The sequence below is a fragment of the Heterodontus francisci genome, chromosome 5, assembly GCF_036365525.1.
Source record: "Heterodontus francisci isolate sHetFra1 chromosome 5, sHetFra1.hap1, whole genome shotgun sequence".
Lineage (NCBI taxonomy): Eukaryota > Metazoa > Chordata > Chondrichthyes > Heterodontiformes > Heterodontidae > Heterodontus > Heterodontus francisci.
The window spans coordinates 62526302-62544482 of NC_090375.1; the positions used below are offsets into that span (position 1 = coordinate 62526302).

Sequence of the window (18181 nt, forward strand, 5' to 3'; positions counted from 1 at the left end):
ACTGTCATGAGTTTCTTCCCAACCCTTCCGTTTCACAATTGTCATGTCAATTACAGTTTTACATTTACAGCAATTGAGAACATTAACGATACAGTTCGAGGGGTGCGTCCAGTTTGAGCAGCATGGCAGGCAAAACCTCAGCACTCACTGGAAAGCAAAAGAAGTCTTGTGTCAGTCAGACAGGGCTCTCGACTGCTCCCTCACACTCGTGGCGGCTGCTAGTTTCCGCTCACCAGCTTTTCCTTGCGCCAGCTGGGACTCTTCTGGGCTTCTTTCATGGTTATTGGAGCTGGCCGGTCCTGCCGCTGCTAACTTGCTGCTGCTGGAGGGACCTGCTGATTGAAGCAAAGCACTGACTGCGTTCAGGCAGTGAGCCAAGCCCAAGCCCAAGCCCAAGCCCAAGCCGCATTTCCCTGCAGCTCAAGGAGCAACTTGGAGACAGCTGCTATGGGGCTGTTGTGAAAGAATCTGGGCTCAGCAGTCTTAGCCAAGCTGGGGAATTAGCTCAAATGGTAGAGTGCTTGCTTAGCATGTGAGAGGTAGTGGGATCGATGCCTGCATTCTCCATTCTGCTTTTTCCTGGGCTCCAATCTTCACATTCAGCACTTGTGGCAACCAGCTGACAACGTCTTGCCTTGCGCTCCCATCTCCAGTGCTGGAGGCTGTCAAATGCTTTGCAGCACTGCAGCAAGCAAAGCGGCTGGATTTTGGCACGCAACGAGAGCGGAAAGGTCAAGTGAGTGATGGCAAAAGAAAGCACAGTGGGCACACTGCCTTCTCTGAGGATCGAACTCAGGACCTTCAGATTATGAGACTGACGCGCTGCCTACTGCGCTAAGAAGGCACTGCCATGCAGCACGCCCAAGTAGACCAAGTTGCAAAGTGTTCCCAAGCCGCAGGACAAAGTCGACACAAAACTGTCAGCCAGCCAGGAGTCAAAGCTATCAGCTTCCCATCCCTAGACAGACGTCTTATCCATTACAGCATTGGCCCAGGCTGTGGAGAGCAGCTGGCCGTTCACAGTCCCACAGCACAGCGGCAGCAATGGCTAGGCCAAGGCCTGAGCGGCAAACCATCAGCCAGCACTTTTGTCACTTCCCTTCCGTAGCTCAGCTGCTGCGGCGCAGGACTGTAGAGGAAAGCAGAGCAAAATCATCCTTTGGCCGCTGCTTAAATTCACACTTGAAGGAGTATGTGCTTTTTTAGAGTAAGCGTGTAGTAAGCAGCAATTAGCTGAAGGTAGCGCTCTTAACTTGACAAGTCGATGGCTGCTCAACGTGTTGCCGCCAAGGCACGGGATCCCTCGTTTCCTGTCTGCAAACTGCCTGCACGCGACTGTTTCACTTCCGCAGTTTCATCTGCTGGCCAGCAGGGGTTCGTCTTTGCTCCCCCAGAATATATAATATTCCATAAAAATTTGCAACCCTTTTCTATGCAATGGACATTTGCAAAACGCAGCAAAAATAGTGTTGGCGCATACAGCCCGAGGGGGTCTTACACGGGTGCCGGCCACTCGGTAAACTATGGCGGGAGGACCCCCTTACACAGTGGTCTTTCTCCATGGAGCCTTTGGAGCGGCTGCCCCAAGCTTTACTGCATCCCACAGCACGTAGTCCTGGACCTCGGAACGTGCCAGCGAGCGAAACTCAAGTCGTGGACGACTCTTTGCACTGGAAGAATTGGGATCGGAATTCCTCCTCCCCACCCCCACCTCCCGCCCCCCGACTGGACTTTAAAACTGGACTTTATGGAGTATGGGGAAGGAACCCCAACCCTCACGGACAATAGTACTGTGAATGAGAGCCAAAACCTTACACAAAGCACACAGACGCAGGCTGCATTCCGATGGATCAATTTCAAACATTCCAACATCACAACAGAACTGATAGTGTCAAAGGACTGGAATTTGGGACATTATCATAACAGTGACACAGCATAACTGCCGTCATGTAACACAATTAAGTAATTAGGGAGGCCATTCTTACAACTAACCGGCCCCAGGCCACAGCATTCACTCCTGTCGAGGCAGGAGAGAAACCTTTTCACGTATATCAGCTCTGGAGCCTGGAATACCTCACCCTGGTGGAGTTTATTGTTCTCGGTCATGGAAATAACATCAACATAAGTGGATCTGTCTGGACCAGGCAGGTAACTGACGAAAGAGATTAAAAGGTGCTAAGCGCTCACCATCCAGCAGGATGGCTCCAGGTGATGTGTTTATGATATTTCGATAAGGATCATCATGAAAAGGACAAGATCGAAGAGTTTGGCACTGCAGTCAAGAAGGAGGGTCAGGAAGAGTCAACCTGGCTCGTGGACCTACAAATTCTCACCTCATGGAGGATTGTAAGTTATCAGCCAAATGTGAGGGGTATTTGGGGCTGAGAGTTGAAAGCAATTTTAAGTGTGACAAAGAAATCCTGGGAGGGTTTGGGGTTTTGAATTGAGTGAGTTTGGGGCAGAAGTGTGGGCTTTTGCTTGTGGGTTTTCGGAAAAGGTGCGTCTTAAAAGTGGTGGTGACTTGTGTGTTTGGGTGGGAGCCGAGCCGAGCCGAGCCGAGGTTAAATGGTGGAGGGATTTAAATCGGTCTAAGCAAGCAAGGTGTCGTGTGGCGTCCTTTACATTCGTTTCGAGGTCTTTGTATCAGGGTGTTAGGGGGGTCTTAATAAAGAAGTTTATGGTTCCGCCCAACCCTGTGCCTGTGCAATTTGTCCTTTCTAAAATCCTAAAGAACCATCAGTAAGGGGGGTAAACAGGAGCCGGAAGCTCTCACAAAGAACGAGCAGCAGGTTTCAGGCAGACCAAAGTGCGCCTTTCAGCTAGTTGATGGTCCTCCAGCAAGAGTTGATGCTTACCTGGGGTGTGCGTCCAGTTTTTTTTTTTATTTCCAAAATATACTTTATTCATAAATATCTGTAAAAATTACATTGCCAAACAGTTTCCAAACAGCACCAAAAAATACAAACATTGCAAGGGAGATCAGTTTCCTTCAATACTGTCATGAGTTTCTTCCCAACCCTTCCGTTTCACAATTGTCATGTCAATTACAGTTTTACATTTACAGCAATTGAGAACATTAACGATACAGTTCGAGGGGTGCGTCCAGTTTGAGCAGCATGGCAGGCAAAACCTCAGCACTCACTGGAAAGCAAAAGAAGTCTTGTGTCAGTCAGACAGGGCTCTCGACTGCTCCCTCACACTCGTGGCGGCTGCTAGTTTCCGCTCACCAGCTTTTCCTTGCGCCAGCTGGGACTCTTCTGGGCTTCTTTCATGGTTATTGGAGCTGGCCGGTCCTGCCGCTGCTAACTTGCTGCTGCTGGAGGGACCTGCTGATTGAAGCAAAGCACTGACTGCGTTCAGGCAGTGAGCCAAGCCCAAGCCCAAGCCCAAGCCCAAGCCGCATTTCCCTGCAGCTCAAGGAGCAACTTGGAGACAGCTGCTATGGGGCTGTTGTGAAAGAATCTGGGCTCAGCAGTCTTAGCCAAGCTGGGGAATTAGCTCAAATGGTAGAGTGCTTGCTTAGCATGTGAGAGGTAGTGGGATCGATGCCTGCATTCTCCATTCTGCTTTTTCCTGGGCTCCAATCTTCACATTCAGCACTTGTGGCAACCAGCTGACAACGTCTTGCCTTGCGCTCCCATCTCCAGTGCTGGAGGCTGTCAAATGCTTTGCAGCACTGCAGCAAGCAAAGCGGCTGGATTTTGGCACGCAACGAGAGCGGAAAGGTCAAGTGAGTGATGGCAAAAGAAAGCACAGTGGGCACACTGCCTTCTCTGAGGATCGAACTCAGGACCTTCAGATTATGAGACTGACGCGCTGCCTACTGCGCTAAGAAGGCACTGCCATGCAGCACGCCCAAGTAGACCAAGTTGCAAAGTGTTCCCAAGCCGCAGGACAAAGTCGACACAAAACTGTCAGCCAGCCAGGAGTCAAAGCTATCAGCTTCCCATCCCTAGACAGACGTCTTATCCATTACAGCATTGGCCCAGGCTGTGGAGAGCAGCTGGCCGTTCACAGTCCCACAGCACAGCGGCAGCAATGGCTAGGCCAAGGCCTGAGCGGCAAACCATCAGCCAGCACTTTTGTCACTTCCCTTCCGTAGCTCAGCTGCTGCGGCGCAGGACTGTAGAGGAAAGCAGAGCAAAATCATCCTTTGGCCGCTGCTTAAATTCACACTTGAAGGAGTATGTGCTTTTTTAGAGTAAGCGTGTAGTAAGCAGCAATTAGCTGAAGGTAGCGCTCTTAACTTGACAAGTCGATGGCTGCTCAACGTGTTGCCGCCAAGGCACGGGATCCCTCGTTTCCTGTCTGCAAACTGCCTGCACGCGACTGTTTCACTTCCGCAGTTTCATCTGCTGGCCAGCAGGGGTTCGTCTTTGCTCCCCCAGAATATATAATATTCCATAAAAATTTGCAACCCTTTTCTATGCAATGGACATTTGCAAAACGCAGCAAAAATAGTGTTGGCGCATACAGCCCGAGGGGGTCTTACACGGGTGCCGGCCACTCGGTAAACTATGGCGGGAGGACCCCCTTACACAGTGGTCTTTCTCCATGGAGCCTTTGGAGCGGCTGCCCCAAGCTTTACTGCATCCCACAGCACGTAGTCCTGGACCTCGGAACGTGCCAGCGAGCGAAACTCAAGTCGTGGACGACTCTTTGCACTGGAAGAATTGGGATCGGAATTCCTCCTCCCCACCCCCACCTCCCGCCCCCCGACTGGACTTTAAAACTGGACTTTATGGAGTATGGGGAAGGAACCCCAACCCTCACGGACAATAGTACTGTGAATGAGAGCCAAAACCTTACACAAAGCACACAGACGCAGGCTGCATTCCGATGGATCAATTTCAAACATTCCAACATCACAACAGAACTGATAGTGTCAAAGGACTGGAATTTGGGACATTATCATAACAGTGACACAGCATAACTGCCGTCATGTAACACAATTAAGTAATTAGGGAGGCCATTCTTACAACTAACCGGCCCCAGGCCACAGCATTCACTCCTGTCGAGGCAGGAGAGAAACCTTTTCACGTATATCAGCTCTGGAGCCTGGAATACCTCACCCTGGTGGAGTTTATTGTTCTCGGTCATGGAAATAACATCAACATAAGTGGATCTGTCTGGACCAGGCAGGTAACTGACGAAAGAGATTAAAAGGTGCTAAGCGCTCACCATCCAGCAGGATGGCTCCAGGTGATGTGTTTATGATATTTCGATAAGGATCATCATGAAAAGGACAAGATCGAAGAGTTTGGCACTGCAGTCAAGAAGGAGGGTCAGGAAGAGTCAACCTGGCTCGTGGACCTACAAATTCTCACCTCATGGAGGATTGTAAGTTATCAGCCAAATGTGAGGGGTATTTGGGGCTGAGAGTTGAAAGCAATTTTAAGTGTGACAAAGAAATCCTGGGAGGGTTTGGGGTTTTGAATTGAGTGAGTTTGGGGCAGAAGTGTGGGCTTTTGCTTGTGGGTTTTCGGAAAAGGTGCGTCTTAAAAGTGGTGGTGACTTGTGTGTTTGGGTGGGAGCCGAGCCGAGCCGAGCCGAGGTTAAATGGTGGAGGGATTTAAATCGGTCTAAGCAAGCAAGGTGTCGTGTGGCGTCCTTTACATTCGTTTCGAGGTCTTTGTATCAGGGTGTTAGGGGGGTCTTAATAAAGAAGTTTATGGTTCCGCCCAACCCTGTGCCTGTGCAATTTGTCCTTTCTAAAATCCTAAAGAACCATCAGTAAGGGGGGTAAACAGGAGCCGGAAGCTCTCACAAAGAACGAGCAGCAGGTTTCAGGCAGACCAAAGTGCGCCTTTCAGCTAGTTGATGGTCCTCCAGCAAGAGTTGATGCTTACCTGGGGTGTGCGTCCAGTTTTTTTTTTTATTTCCAAAATATACTTTATTCATAAATATCTGTAAAAATTACATTGCCAAACAGTTTCCAAACAGCACCAAAAAATACAAACATTGCAAGGGAGATCAGTTTCCTTCAATACTGTCATGAGTTTCTTCCCAACCCTTCCGTTTCACAATTGTCATGTCAATTACAGTTTTACATTTACAGCAATTGAGAACATTAACGATACAGTTCGAGGGGTGCGTCCAGTTTGAGCAGCATGGCAGGCAAAACCTCAGCACTCACTGGAAAGCAAAAGAAGTCTTGTGTCAGTCAGACAGGGCTCTCGACTGCTCCCTCACACTCGTGGCGGCTGCTAGTTTCCGCTCACCAGCTTTTCCTTGCGCCAGCTGGGGCTCTTCTGGGCTTCTTTCATGGTTATTGGAGCTGGCCGGTCCTGCCGCTGCTAACTTGCTGCTGCTGGAGGGACCTGCTGATTGAAGCAAAGCACTGACTGCGTTCAGGCAGTGAGCCAAGCCCAAGCCCAAGCCCAAGCCGCATTTCCCTGCAGCTCAAGGAGCAACTTGGAGACAGCTGCTATGGGGCTGTTGTGAAAGAATCTGGGCTCAGCAGTCTTAGCCAAGCTGGGGAATTAGCTCAAATGGTAGAGCGCTCGCTTAGCATGTGAGAGGTAGCGGGATCGATGCCTGCATTCTCCATTCTGCTTTTTCCTGGGCTCCAATCTTCACATTCAGCACTTGTGGCAACCAGCTGACAACGTCTTGCCTTGCGCTCCCATCTCCAGTGCTGGAGGCTGTCAAATGCTTTGCAGCACTGCAGCAAGCAAAGCGGCTGGATTTTGGCACGCAACGAGAGCGGAAAGGTCAAGTGAGTGATGGCAAAAGAAAGCACAGTGGGCACACTGCCTTCTCTGAGGATCGAACTCAGGACCTTCAGATTATGAGACTGACGCGCTGCCTACTGCGCTAAGAAGGCACTGCCATGCAGCACGCCCAAGTAGACCAAGTTGCAAAGTGTTCCCAAGCCGCAGGACAAAGTCGACACAAAACTGTCAGCCAGCCAGGAGTCAAAGCTATCAGCTTCCCATCCCTAGACAGACGTCTTATCCATTACAGCATTGGCCCAGGCTGTGGAGAGCAGCTGGCCGTTCACAGTCCCACAGCACAGCGGCAGCAATGGCTAGGCCAAGGCCTGAGCGGCAAACCATCAGCCAGCACTTTTGTCACTTCCCTTCCGTAGCTCAGCTGCTGCGGCGCAGGACTGTAGAGGAAAGCAGAGCAAAATCATCCTTTGGCCGCTGCTTAAATTCACACTTGAAGGAGTATGTGCTTTTTTAGAGTAAGCGTGTAGTAAGCAGCAATTAGCTGAAGGTAGCGCTCTTAACTTGACAAGTCGATGGCTGCTCAACGTGTTGCCGCCAAGGCACGGGATCCCTCGTTTCCTGTCTGCAAACTGCCTGCACGCGACTGTTTCACTTCCGCAGTTTCATCTGCTGGCCAGCAGGGGTTCGTCTTTGCTCCCCCAGAATATATAATATTCCATAAAAATTTGCAACCCTTTTCTATGCAATGGACATTTGCAAAACGCAGCAAAAATAGTGTTGGCGCATACAGCCCGAGGGGGTCTTACACGGGTGCCGGCCACTCGGTAAACTATGGCGGGAGGACCCCCTTACACAGTGGTCTTTCTCCATGGAGCCTTTGGAGCGGCTGCCCCAAGCTTTACTGCATCCCACAGCACGTAGTCCTGGACCTCGGAACGTGCCAGCGAGCGAAACTCAAGTCGTGGACGACTCTTTGCACTGGAAGAATTGGGATCGGAATTCCTCCTCCCCACCCCCACCTCCCGCCCCCCGACTGGACTTTAAAACTGGACTTTATGGAGTATGGGGAAGGAACCCCAACCCTCACGGACAATAGTACTGTGAATGAGAGCCAAAACCTTACACAAAGCACACAGACGCAGGCTGCATTCCGATGGATCAATTTCAAACATTCCAACATCACAACAGAACTGATAGTGTCAAAGGACTGGAATTTGGGACATTATCATAACAGTGACACAGCATAACTGCCGTCATGTAACACAATTAAGTAATTAGGGAGGCCATTCTTACAACTAACCGGCCCCAGGCCACAGCATTCACTCCTGTCGAGGCAGGAGAGAAACCTTTTCACGTATATCAGCTCTGGAGCCTGGAATACCTCACCCTGGTGGAGTTTATTGTTCTCGGTCATGGAAATAACATCAACATAAGTGGATCTGTCTGGACCAGGCAGGTAACTGACGAAAGAGATTAAAAGGTGCTAAGCGCTCACCATCCAGCAGGATGGCTCCAGGTGATGTGTTTATGATATTTCGATAAGGATCATCATGAAAAGGACAAGATTGAAGAGTTTGGCACTGCAGTCAAGAAGGAGGGTCAGGAAGAGTCAACCTGGCTCGTGGACCTACAAATTCTCACCTCATGGAGGATTGTAAGTTATCAGCCAAATGTGAGGGGTATTTGGGGCTGAGAGTTGAAAGCAATTTTAAGTGTGACAAAGAAATCCTGGGAGGGTTTGGGGTTTTGAATTGAGTGAGTTTGGGGCAGAAGTGTGGGCTTTTGCTTGTGGGTTTTCGGAAAAGGTGCGTCTTAAAAGTGGTGGTGACTTGTGTGTTTGGGTGGGAGCCGAGCCGAGCCGAGCCGAGGTTAAATGGTGGAGGGATTTAAATCGGTCTAAGCAAGCAAGGTGTCGTGTGGCGTCCTTTACATTCGTTTCGAGGTCTTTGTATCAGGGTGTTAGGGGGGTCTTAATAAAGAAGTTTATGGTTCCGCCCAACCCTGTGCCTGTGCAATTTGTCCTTTCTAAAATCCTAAAGAACCATCAGTAAGGGGGGTAAACAGGAGCCGGAAGCTCTCACAAAGAACGAGCAGCAGGTTTCAGGCAGACCAAAGTGCGCCTTTCAGCTAGTTGATGGTCCTCCAGCAAGAGTTGATGCTTACCTGGGGTGTGCGTCCAGTTTTTTTTTTTATTTCCAAAATATACTTTATTCATAAATATCTGTAAAAATTACATTGCCAAACAGTTTCCAAACAGCACCAAAAAATACAAACATTGCAAGGGAGATCAGTTTCCTTCAATACTGTCATGAGTTTCTTCCCAACCCTTCCGTTTCACAATTGTCATGTCAATTACAGTTTTACATTTACAGCAATTGAGAACATTAACGATACAGTTCGAGGGGTGCGTCCAGTTTGAGCAGCATGGCAGGCAAAACCTCAGCACTCACTGGAAAGCAAAAGAAGTCTTGTGTCAGTCAGACAGGGCTCTCGACTGCTCCCTCACACTCGTGGCGGCTGCTAGTTTCCGCTCACCAGCTTTTCCTTGCGCCAGCTGGGGCTCTTCTGGGCTTCTTTCATGGTTATTGGAGCTGGCCGGTCCTGCCGCTGCTAACTTGCTGCTGCTGGAGGGACCTGCTGATTGAAGCAAAGCACTGACTGCGTTCAGGCAGTGAGCCAAGCCCAAGCCCAAGCCCAAGCCCAAGCCGCATTTCCCTGCAGCTCAAGGAGCAACTTGGAGACAGCTGCTATGGGGCTGTTGTGAAAGAATCTGGGCTCAGCAGTCTTAGCCAAGCTGGGGAATTAGCTCAAATGGTAGAGTTCTCGCTTAGCATGTGAGAGGTAGTGGGATCGATGCCTGCATTCTCCATTCTGCTTTTTCCTGGGCTCCAATCTTCACATTCAGCACTTGTGGCAAGCAGCTGACAACGTCTTGCCTTGCACTCCCATCTCCAGTGCTGGAGGCTGTCAAATGCTTTGCAGCACTGCAGCAAGCAAAGCGGCTGGATTTTGGCACGCAACGAGAGCGGAAAGGTCAAGTGAGTGATGGCAAAAGAAAGCACAGTGGGCACACTGCCTTCTCTGAGGATCGAACTCAGGACCTTCAGATTATGAGACTGACGCGCTGCCTACTGCGCTAAGAAGGCACTGCCATGCAGCACGCCCAAGTAGACCAAGTTGCAAAGTGTTCCCAAGCCGCAGGACAAAGTCGACACAAAACTGTCAGCCAGCCAGGAGTCAAAGCTATCAGCTTCCCATCCCTAGACAGACGTCTTATCCATTACAGCATTGGCCCAGGCTGTGGAGAGCAGCTGGCCGTTCACAGTCCCACAGCACAGCGGCAGCAATGGCTAGGCCAAGGCCTGAGCGGCAAACCATCAGCCAGCACTTTTGTCACTTCCCTTCCGTAGCTCAGCTGCTGCGGCGCAGGACTGTAGAGGAAAGCAGAGCAAAATCATCCTTTGGCCGCTGCTTAAATTCACACTTGAAGGAGTATGTGCTTTTTTAGAGTAAGCGTGTAGTAAGCAGCAATTAGCTGAAGGTAGCGCTCTTAACTTGACAAGTCGATGGCTGCTCAACGTGTTGCCGCCAAGGCACGGGATCCCTCGTTTCCTGTCTGCAAACTGCCTGCACGCGACTGTTTCACTTCCGCAGTTTCATCTGCTGGCCAGCAGGGGTTCGTCTTTGCTCCCCCAGAATATATAATATTCCATAAAAATTTGCAACCCTTTTCTATGCAATGGACATTTGCAAAACGCAGCAAAAATAGTGTTGGCGCATACAGCCCGAGGGGGTCTTACACGGGTGCCGGCCACTCGGTAAACTATGGCGGGAGGACCCCCTTACACAGTGGTCTTTCTCCATGGAGCCTTTGGAGCGGCTGCCCCAAGCTTTACTGCATCCCACAGCACGTAGTCCTGGACCTCGGAACGTGCCAGCGAGCGAAACTCAAGTCGTGGACGACTCTTTGCACTGGAAGAATTGGGATCGGAATTCCTCCTCCCCACTCCCACCTCCCGCCCCCCGACTGGACTTTAAAACTGGACTTTATGGAGTATGGGGAAGGAACCCCAACCCTCACGGACAATAGTACTGTGAATGAGAGCCGAAACCTTACACAAAGCACACAGACGCAGGCTGCATTCCGATGGATCAATTTCAAACATTCCAACATCACAACAGAACTGATAGTGTCAAAGGACTGGAATTTGGGACATTATCATAACAGTGACACAGCATAACTGCCGTCATGTAACACAATTAAGTAATTAGGGAGGCCATTCTTACAACTAACCGGCCCCAGGCCACAGCATTCACTCCTGTCGAGGCAGGAGAGAAACCTTTTCACGTATATCAGCTCTGGAGCCTGGAATACCTCACCCTGGTGGAGTTTATTGTTCTCGGTCATGGAAATAACATCAACATAAGTGGATCTGTCTGGACCAGGCAGGTAACTGACAAAAGAGATTAAAAGGTGCTAAGCGCTCACCATCCAGCAGGATGGCTCCAGGTGATGTGTTTATGATATTTCGATAAGGATCATCATGAAAAGGACAAGATCGAAGAGTTTGGCACTGCAGTCAAGAAGGAGGGTCAGGAAGAGTCAACCTGGCTCGTGGACCTACAAATTCTCACCTCATGGAGGATTGTAAGTTATCAGCCAAATGTGAGGGGTATTTGGGGCTGAGAGTTGAAAGCAATTTTAAGTGTGACAAAGAAATCCTGGGAGGGTTTGGGGTTTTGAATTGAGTGAGTTTGGGGCAGAAGTGTGGGCTTTTGCTTGTGGGTTTTCGGAAAAGGTGCGTCTTAAAAGTGGTGGTGACTTGTGTGTTTGGGTGGGAGCCGAGCCGAGCCGAGCCGAGGTTAAATGGTGGAGGGATTTAAATCGGTCTAAGCAAGCAAGGTGTCGTGTGGCGTCCTTTACATTCGTTTCGAGGTCTTTGTATCAGGGTGTTAGGGGGGTCTTAATAAAGAAGTTTATGGTTCCGCCCAACCCTGTGCCTGTGCAATTTGTCCTTTCTAAAATCCTAAAGAACCATCAGTAAGGGGGGTAAACAGGAGCCGGAAGCTCTCACAAAGAACGAGCAGCAGGTTTCAGGCAGACCAAAGTGCGCCTTTCAGCTAGTTGATGGTCCTCCAGCAAGAGTTGATGCTTACCTGGGGTGTGCGTCCAGTTTTTTTTTTTATTTCCAAAATATACTTTATTCATAAATATCTGTAAAAATTACATTGCCAAACAGTTTCCAAACAGCACCAAAAAATACAAACATTGCAAGGGAGATCAGTTTCCTTCAATACTGTCATGAGTTTCTTCCCAACCCTTCCGTTTCACAATTGTCATGTCAATTACAGTTTTACATTTACAGCAATTGAGAACATTAACGATACAGTTCGAGGGGTGCGTCCAGTTTGAGCAGCATGGCAGGCAAAACCTCAGCACTCACTGGAAAGCAAAAGAAGTCTTGTGTCAGTCAGACAGGGCTCTCGACTGCTCCCTCACACTCGTGGCGGCTGCTAGTTTCCGCTCACCAGCTTTTCCTTGCGCCAGCTGGGGCTCTTCTGGGCTTCTTTCATGGTTATTGGAGCTGGCCGGTCCTGCCGCTGCTAACTTGCTGCTGCTGGAGGGACCTGCTGATTGAAGCAAAGCACTGACTGCGTTCAGGCAGTGAGCCAAGCCCAAGCCCAAGCCCAAGCCCAAGCCGCATTTCCCTGCAGCTCAAGGAGCAACTTGGAGACAGCTGCTATGGGGCTGTTGTGAAAGAATCTGGGCTCAGCAGTCTTAGCCAAGCTGGGGAATTAGCTCAAATGGTAGAGTTCTCGCTTAGCATGTGAGAGGTAGTGGGATCGATGCCTGCATTCTCCATTCTGCTTTTTCCTGGGCTCCAATCTTCACATTCAGCACTTGTGGCAAGCAGCTGACAACGTCTTGCCTTGCACTCCCATCTCCAGTGCTGGAGGCTGTCAAATGCTTTGCAGCACTGCAGCAAGCAAAGCGGCTGGATTTTGGCACGCAACGAGAGCGGAAAGGTCAAGTGAGTGATGGCAAAAGAAAGCACAGTGGGCACACTGCCTTCTCTGAGGATCGAACTCAGGACCTTCAGATTATGAGACTGACGCGCTGCCTACTGCGCTAAGAAGGCACTGCCATGCAGCACGCCCAAGTAGACCAAGTTGCAAAGTGTTCCCAAGCCGCAGGACAAAGTCGACACAAAACTGTCAGCCAGCCAGGAGTCAAAGCTATCAGCTTCCCATCCCTAGACAGACGTCTTATCCATTACAGCATTGGCCCAGGCTGTGGAGAGCAGCTGGCCGTTCACAGTCCCACAGCACAGCGGCAGCAATGGCTAGGCCAAGGCCTGAGCGGCAAACCATCAGCCAGCACTTTTGTCACTTCCCTTCCGTAGCTCAGCTGCTGCGGCGCAGGACTGTAGAGGAAAGCAGAGCAAAATCATCCTTTGGCCGCTGCTTAAATTCACACTTGAAGGAGTATGTGCTTTTTTAGAGTAAGCGTGTAGTAAGCAGCAATTAGCTGAAGGTAGCGCTCTTAACTTGACAAGTCGATGGCTGCTCAACGTGTTGCCGCCAAGGCACGGGATCCCTCGTTTCCTGTCTGCAAACTGCCTGCACGCGACTGTTTCACTTCCGCAGTTTCATCTGCTGGCCAGCAGGGGTTCGTCTTTGCTCCCCCAGAATATATAATATTCCATAAAAATTTGCAACCCTTTTCTATGCAATGGACATTTGCAAAACGCAGCAAAAATAGTGTTGGCGCATACAGCCCGAGGGGGTCTTACACGGGTGCCGGCCACTCGGTAAACTATGGCGGGAGGACCCCCTTACACAGTGGTCTTTCTCCATGGAGCCTTTGGAGCGGCTGCCCCAAGCTTTACTGCATCCCACAGCACGTAGTCCTGGACCTCGGAACGTGCCAGCGAGCGAAACTCAAGTCGTGGACGACTCTTTGCACTGGAAGAATTGGGATCGGAATTCCTCCTCCCCACTCCCACCTCCCGCCCCCCGACTGGACTTTAAAACTGGACTTTATGGAGTATGGGGAAGGAACCCCAACCCTCACGGACAATAGTACTGTGAATGAGAGCCGAAACCTTACACAAAGCACACAGACGCAGGCTGCATTCCGATGGATCAATTTCAAACATTCCAACATCACAACAGAACTGATAGTGTCAAAGGACTGGAATTTGGGACATTATCATAACAGTGACACAGCATAACTGCCGTCATGTAACACAATTAAGTAATTAGGGAGGCCATTCTTACAACTAACCGGCCCCAGGCCACAGCATTCACTCCTGTCGAGGCAGGAGAGAAACCTTTTCACGTATATCAGCTCTGGAGCCTGGAATACCTCACCCTGGTGGAGTTTATTGTTCTCGGTCATGGAAATAACATCAACATAAGTGGATCTGTCTGGACCAGGCAGGTAACTGACAAAAGAGATTAAAAGGTGCTAAGCGCTCACCATCCAGCAGGATGGCTCCAGGTGATGTGTTTATGATATTTCGATAAGGATCATCATGAAAAGGACAAGATCGAAGAGTTTGGCACTGCAGTCAAGAAGGAGGGTCAGGAAGAGTCAACCTGGCTCGTGGACCTACAAATTCTCACCTCATGGAGGATTGTAAGTTATCAGCCAAATGTGAGGGGTATTTGGGGCTGAGAGTTGAAAGCAATTTTAAGTGTGACAAAGAAATCCTGGGAGGGTTTGGGGTTTTGAATTGAGTGAGTTTGGGGCAGAAGTGTGGGCTTTTGCTTGTGGGTTTTCGGAAAAGGTGCGTCTTAAAAGTGGTGGTGACTTGTGTGTTTGGGTGGGAGCCGAGCCGAGCCGAGCCGAGGTTAAATGGTGGAGGGATTTAAATCGGTCTAAGCAAGCAAGGTGTCGTGTGGCGTCCTTTACATTCGTTTCGAGGTCTTTGTATCAGGGTGTTAGGGGGGTCTTAATAAAGAAGTTTATGGTTCCGCCCAACCCTGTGCCTGTGCAATTTGTCCTTTCTAAAATCCTAAAGAACCATCAGTAAGGGGGGTAAACAGGAGCCGGAAGCTCTCACAAAGAACGAGCAGCAGGTTTCAGGCAGACCAAAGTGCGCCTTTCAGCTAGTTGATGGTCCTCCAGCAAGAGTTGATGCTTACCTGGGGTGTGCGTCCAGTTTTTTTTTTTATTTCCAAAATATACTTTATTCATAAATATCTGTAAAAATTACATTGCCAAACAGTTTCCAAACAGCACCAAAAAATACAAACATTGCAAGGGAGATCAGTTTCCTTCAATACTGTCATGAGTTTCTTCCCAACCCTTCCGTTTCACAATTGTCATGTCAATTACAGTTTTACATTTACAGCAATTGAGAACATTAACGATACAGTTCGAGGGGTGCGTCCAGTTTGAGCAGCATGGCAGGCAAAACCTCAGCACTCACTGGAAAGCAAAAGAAGTCTTGTGTCAGTCAGACAGGGCTCTCGACTGCTCCCTCACACTCGTGGCGGCTGCTAGTTTCCGCTCACCAGCTTTTCCTTGCGCCAGCTGGGGCTCTTCTGGGCTTCTTTCATGGTTATTGGAGCTGGCCGGTCGTGCCGCTGCTAACTTGCTGCTGCTGGAGGGACCTGCTGATTGAAGCAAAGCACTGACTGCGTTCAGGCAGTGAGCCAAGCCCAAGCCCAAGCCCAAGCCCAAGCCGCATTTCCCTGCAGCTCAAGGAGCAACTTGGAGACAGCTGCTATGGGGCTGTTGTGAAAGAATCTGGGCTCAGCAGTCTTAGCCAAGCTGGGGAATTAGCTCAAATGGTAGAGTGCTTGCTTAGCATGTGAGAGGTAGTGGGATCGATGCCTGCATTCTCCATTCTGCTTTTTCCTGGGCTCCAATCTTCACATTCAGCACTTGTGGCAACCAGCTGACAACGTCTTGCCTTGCGCTCCCATCTCCAGTGCTGGAGGCTGTCAAATGCTTTGCAGCACTGCAGCAAGCAAAGCGGCTGGATTTTGGCACGCAACGAGAGCGGAAAGGTCAAGTGAGTGATGGCAAAAGAAAGCACAGTGGGCACACTGCCTTCTCTGAGGATCGAACTCAGGACCTTCAGATTATGAGACTGACGCACTGCCTACTGCGCTAAGAAGGCACTGCCATGCAGCACGCCCAAGTAGACCAAGTTGCAAAGTGTTCCCAAGCCGCAGGACAAAGTCGACACAAAACTGTCAGCCAGCCAGGAGTCAAAGCTATCAGCTTCCCATCCCTAGACAGACGTCTTATCCATTACAGCATTGGCCCAGGCTGTGGAGAGCAGCTGGCCGTTCACAGTCCCACAGCACAGCGGCAGCAATGGCTAGGCCAAGGCCTGAGCGGCAAACCATCAGCCAGCACTTTTGTCACTTCCCTTCCGTAGCTCAGCTGCTGCGGCGCAGGACTGTAGAGGAAAGCAGAGCAAAATCATCCTTTGGCCGCTGCTTAAATTCACACTTGAAGGAGTATGTGCTTTTTTAGAGTAAGCGTGTAGTAAGCAGCAATTAGCTGAAGGTAGCGCTCTTAACTTGACAAGTCGATGGCTGCTCAACGTGTTGCCGCCAAGGCACGGGATCCCTCGTTTCCTGTCTGCAAACTGCCTGCACGCGACTGTTTCACTTCCGCAGTTTCATCTGCTGGCCAGCAGGGGTTCGTCTTTGCTCCCCCAGAATATATAATATTCCATAAAAATTTGCAACCCTTTTCTATGCAATGTACATTTGCAAAACGCAGCAAAAATAGTGTTGGCGCATACAGCCCGAGGGGGTCTTACACGGGTGCCGGCCACTCGGTAAACTATGGCGGGAGGACCCCCTTACACAGTGGTCTTTCTCCATGGAGCCTTTGGAGCGGCTGCCCCAAGCTTTACTGCATCCCACAGCACGTAGTCCTGGACCTCGGAACGTGCCAGCGAGCGAAACTCAAGTCGTGGACGACTCTTTGCACTGGAAGAATTGGGATCGGAATTCCTCCTCCCCACCCCCACCTCCCGCCCCCCGACTGGACTTTAAAACTGGACTTTATGGAGTATGGGGAAGGAACCCCAACCCTCACGGACAATAGTACTGTGAATGAGAGCCGAAACCTTACACAAAGCACACAGACGCAGGCTGCATTCCGATGGATCAATTTCAAACATTCCAACATCACAACAGAACTGATAGTGTCAAAGGACTGGAATTTGGGACATTATCATAACAGTGACACAGCATAACTGCCGTCATGTAACACAATTAAGTAATTAGGGAGGCCATTCTTACAACTAACCGGCCCCAGGCCACAGCATTCACTCCTGTCGAGGCAGGAGAGAAACCTTTTCACGTATATCAGCTCTGGAGCCTGGAATACCTCACCCTGGTGGAGTTTATTGTTCTCGGTCATGGAAATAACATCAACATAAGTGGATCTGTCTGGACCAGGCAGGTAACTGACGAAAGAGATTAAAAGGTGCTAAGCGCTCACCATCCAGCAGGATGGCTCCAGGTGATGTGTTTATGATATTTCGATAAGGATCATCATGAAAAGGACAAGATCGAAGAGTTTGGCACTGCAGTCAAGAAGGAGGGTCAGGAAGAGTCAACCTGGCTCGTGGACCTACAAATTCTCACCTCATGGAGGATTGTAAGTTATCAGCCAAATGTGAGGGGTATTTGGGGCTGAGAGTTGAAAGCAATTTTAAGTGTGACAAAGAAATCCTGGGAGGGTTTGGGGTTTTGAATTGAGTGAGTTTGGGGCAGAAGTGTGGGCTTTTGCTTGTGGGTTTTCGGAAAAGGTGCGTCTTAAAAGTGGTGGTGACTTGTGTGTTTGGGTGGGAGCCGAGCCGAGCCGAGCCGAGGTTAAATGGTGGAGGGATTTAAATCGGTCTAAGCAAGCAAGGTGTCGTGTGGCGTCCTTTACATTCGTTTCGAGGTCTTTGTATCAGGGTGTTAGGGGGGTCTTAATAAAGAAGTTTATGGTTCCGCCCAACCCTGTGCCTGTGCAATTTGTCCTTTCTAAAATCCTAAAGAACCATCAGTAAGGGGGGTAAACAGGAGCCGGAAGCTCTCACAAAGAACGAGCAGCAGGTTTCAGGCAGACCAAAGTGCGCCTTTCAGCTAGTTGATGGTCCTCCAGCAAGAGTTGATGCTTACCTGGGGTGTGCGTCCAGTTTTTTTTTTTATTTCCAAAATATACTTTATTCATAAATATCTGTAAAAATTACATTGCCAAACAGTTTCCAAACAGCACCAAAAAATACAAACATTGCAAGGGAGATCAGTTTCCTTCAATACTGTCATGAGTTTCTTCCCAACCCTTCCGTTTCACAATTGTCATGTCAATTACAGTTTTACATTTACAGCAATTGAGAACATTAACGATACAGTTCGAGGGGTGCGTCCAGTTTTTTTTTTTTTTATTTCCCAAAATATACTTTATTCATAAAACTCTGTAAAAATTACATTGCCAAACAGTTTCCAAACAGCACCAAAAAATACAAACTTTGCAAGGGAGA

The 18181-nt window shown here is 49.6% G+C and overlaps 6 non-coding genes across 6 annotated transcripts; all 6 read right to left on the reverse strand.

Moving 5' to 3' along the window:
- Positions 1 to 771: 771 nt before the first annotated feature.
- Positions 772 to 844, reverse strand: trnam-cau (transfer RNA methionine (anticodon CAU)). Its single transcript has one exon. It is a non-coding gene; the product is annotated as a tRNA-Met (tRNA).
- Positions 845 to 3765: 2921 nt separating this feature from the next.
- On the reverse strand, positions 3766 to 3838 carry trnam-cau (transfer RNA methionine (anticodon CAU)). Its single transcript has one exon. It is a non-coding gene; the product is annotated as a tRNA-Met (tRNA).
- A 2915-nt stretch (positions 3839 to 6753) lies between these two features.
- Positions 6754 to 6826, reverse strand: trnam-cau (transfer RNA methionine (anticodon CAU)). Its single transcript has one exon. It is a non-coding gene; the product is annotated as a tRNA-Met (tRNA).
- Positions 6827 to 9747: 2921 nt separating this feature from the next.
- On the reverse strand, positions 9748 to 9820 carry trnam-cau (transfer RNA methionine (anticodon CAU)). Its single transcript has one exon. It is a non-coding gene; the product is annotated as a tRNA-Met (tRNA).
- A 2921-nt stretch (positions 9821 to 12741) lies between these two features.
- Positions 12742 to 12814, reverse strand: trnam-cau (transfer RNA methionine (anticodon CAU)). Its single transcript has one exon. It is a non-coding gene; the product is annotated as a tRNA-Met (tRNA).
- A 2921-nt stretch (positions 12815 to 15735) lies between these two features.
- Positions 15736 to 15808, reverse strand: trnam-cau (transfer RNA methionine (anticodon CAU)). Its single transcript has one exon. It is a non-coding gene; the product is annotated as a tRNA-Met (tRNA).
- Between the last annotated feature and the right edge of the window lie 2373 nt (positions 15809 to 18181).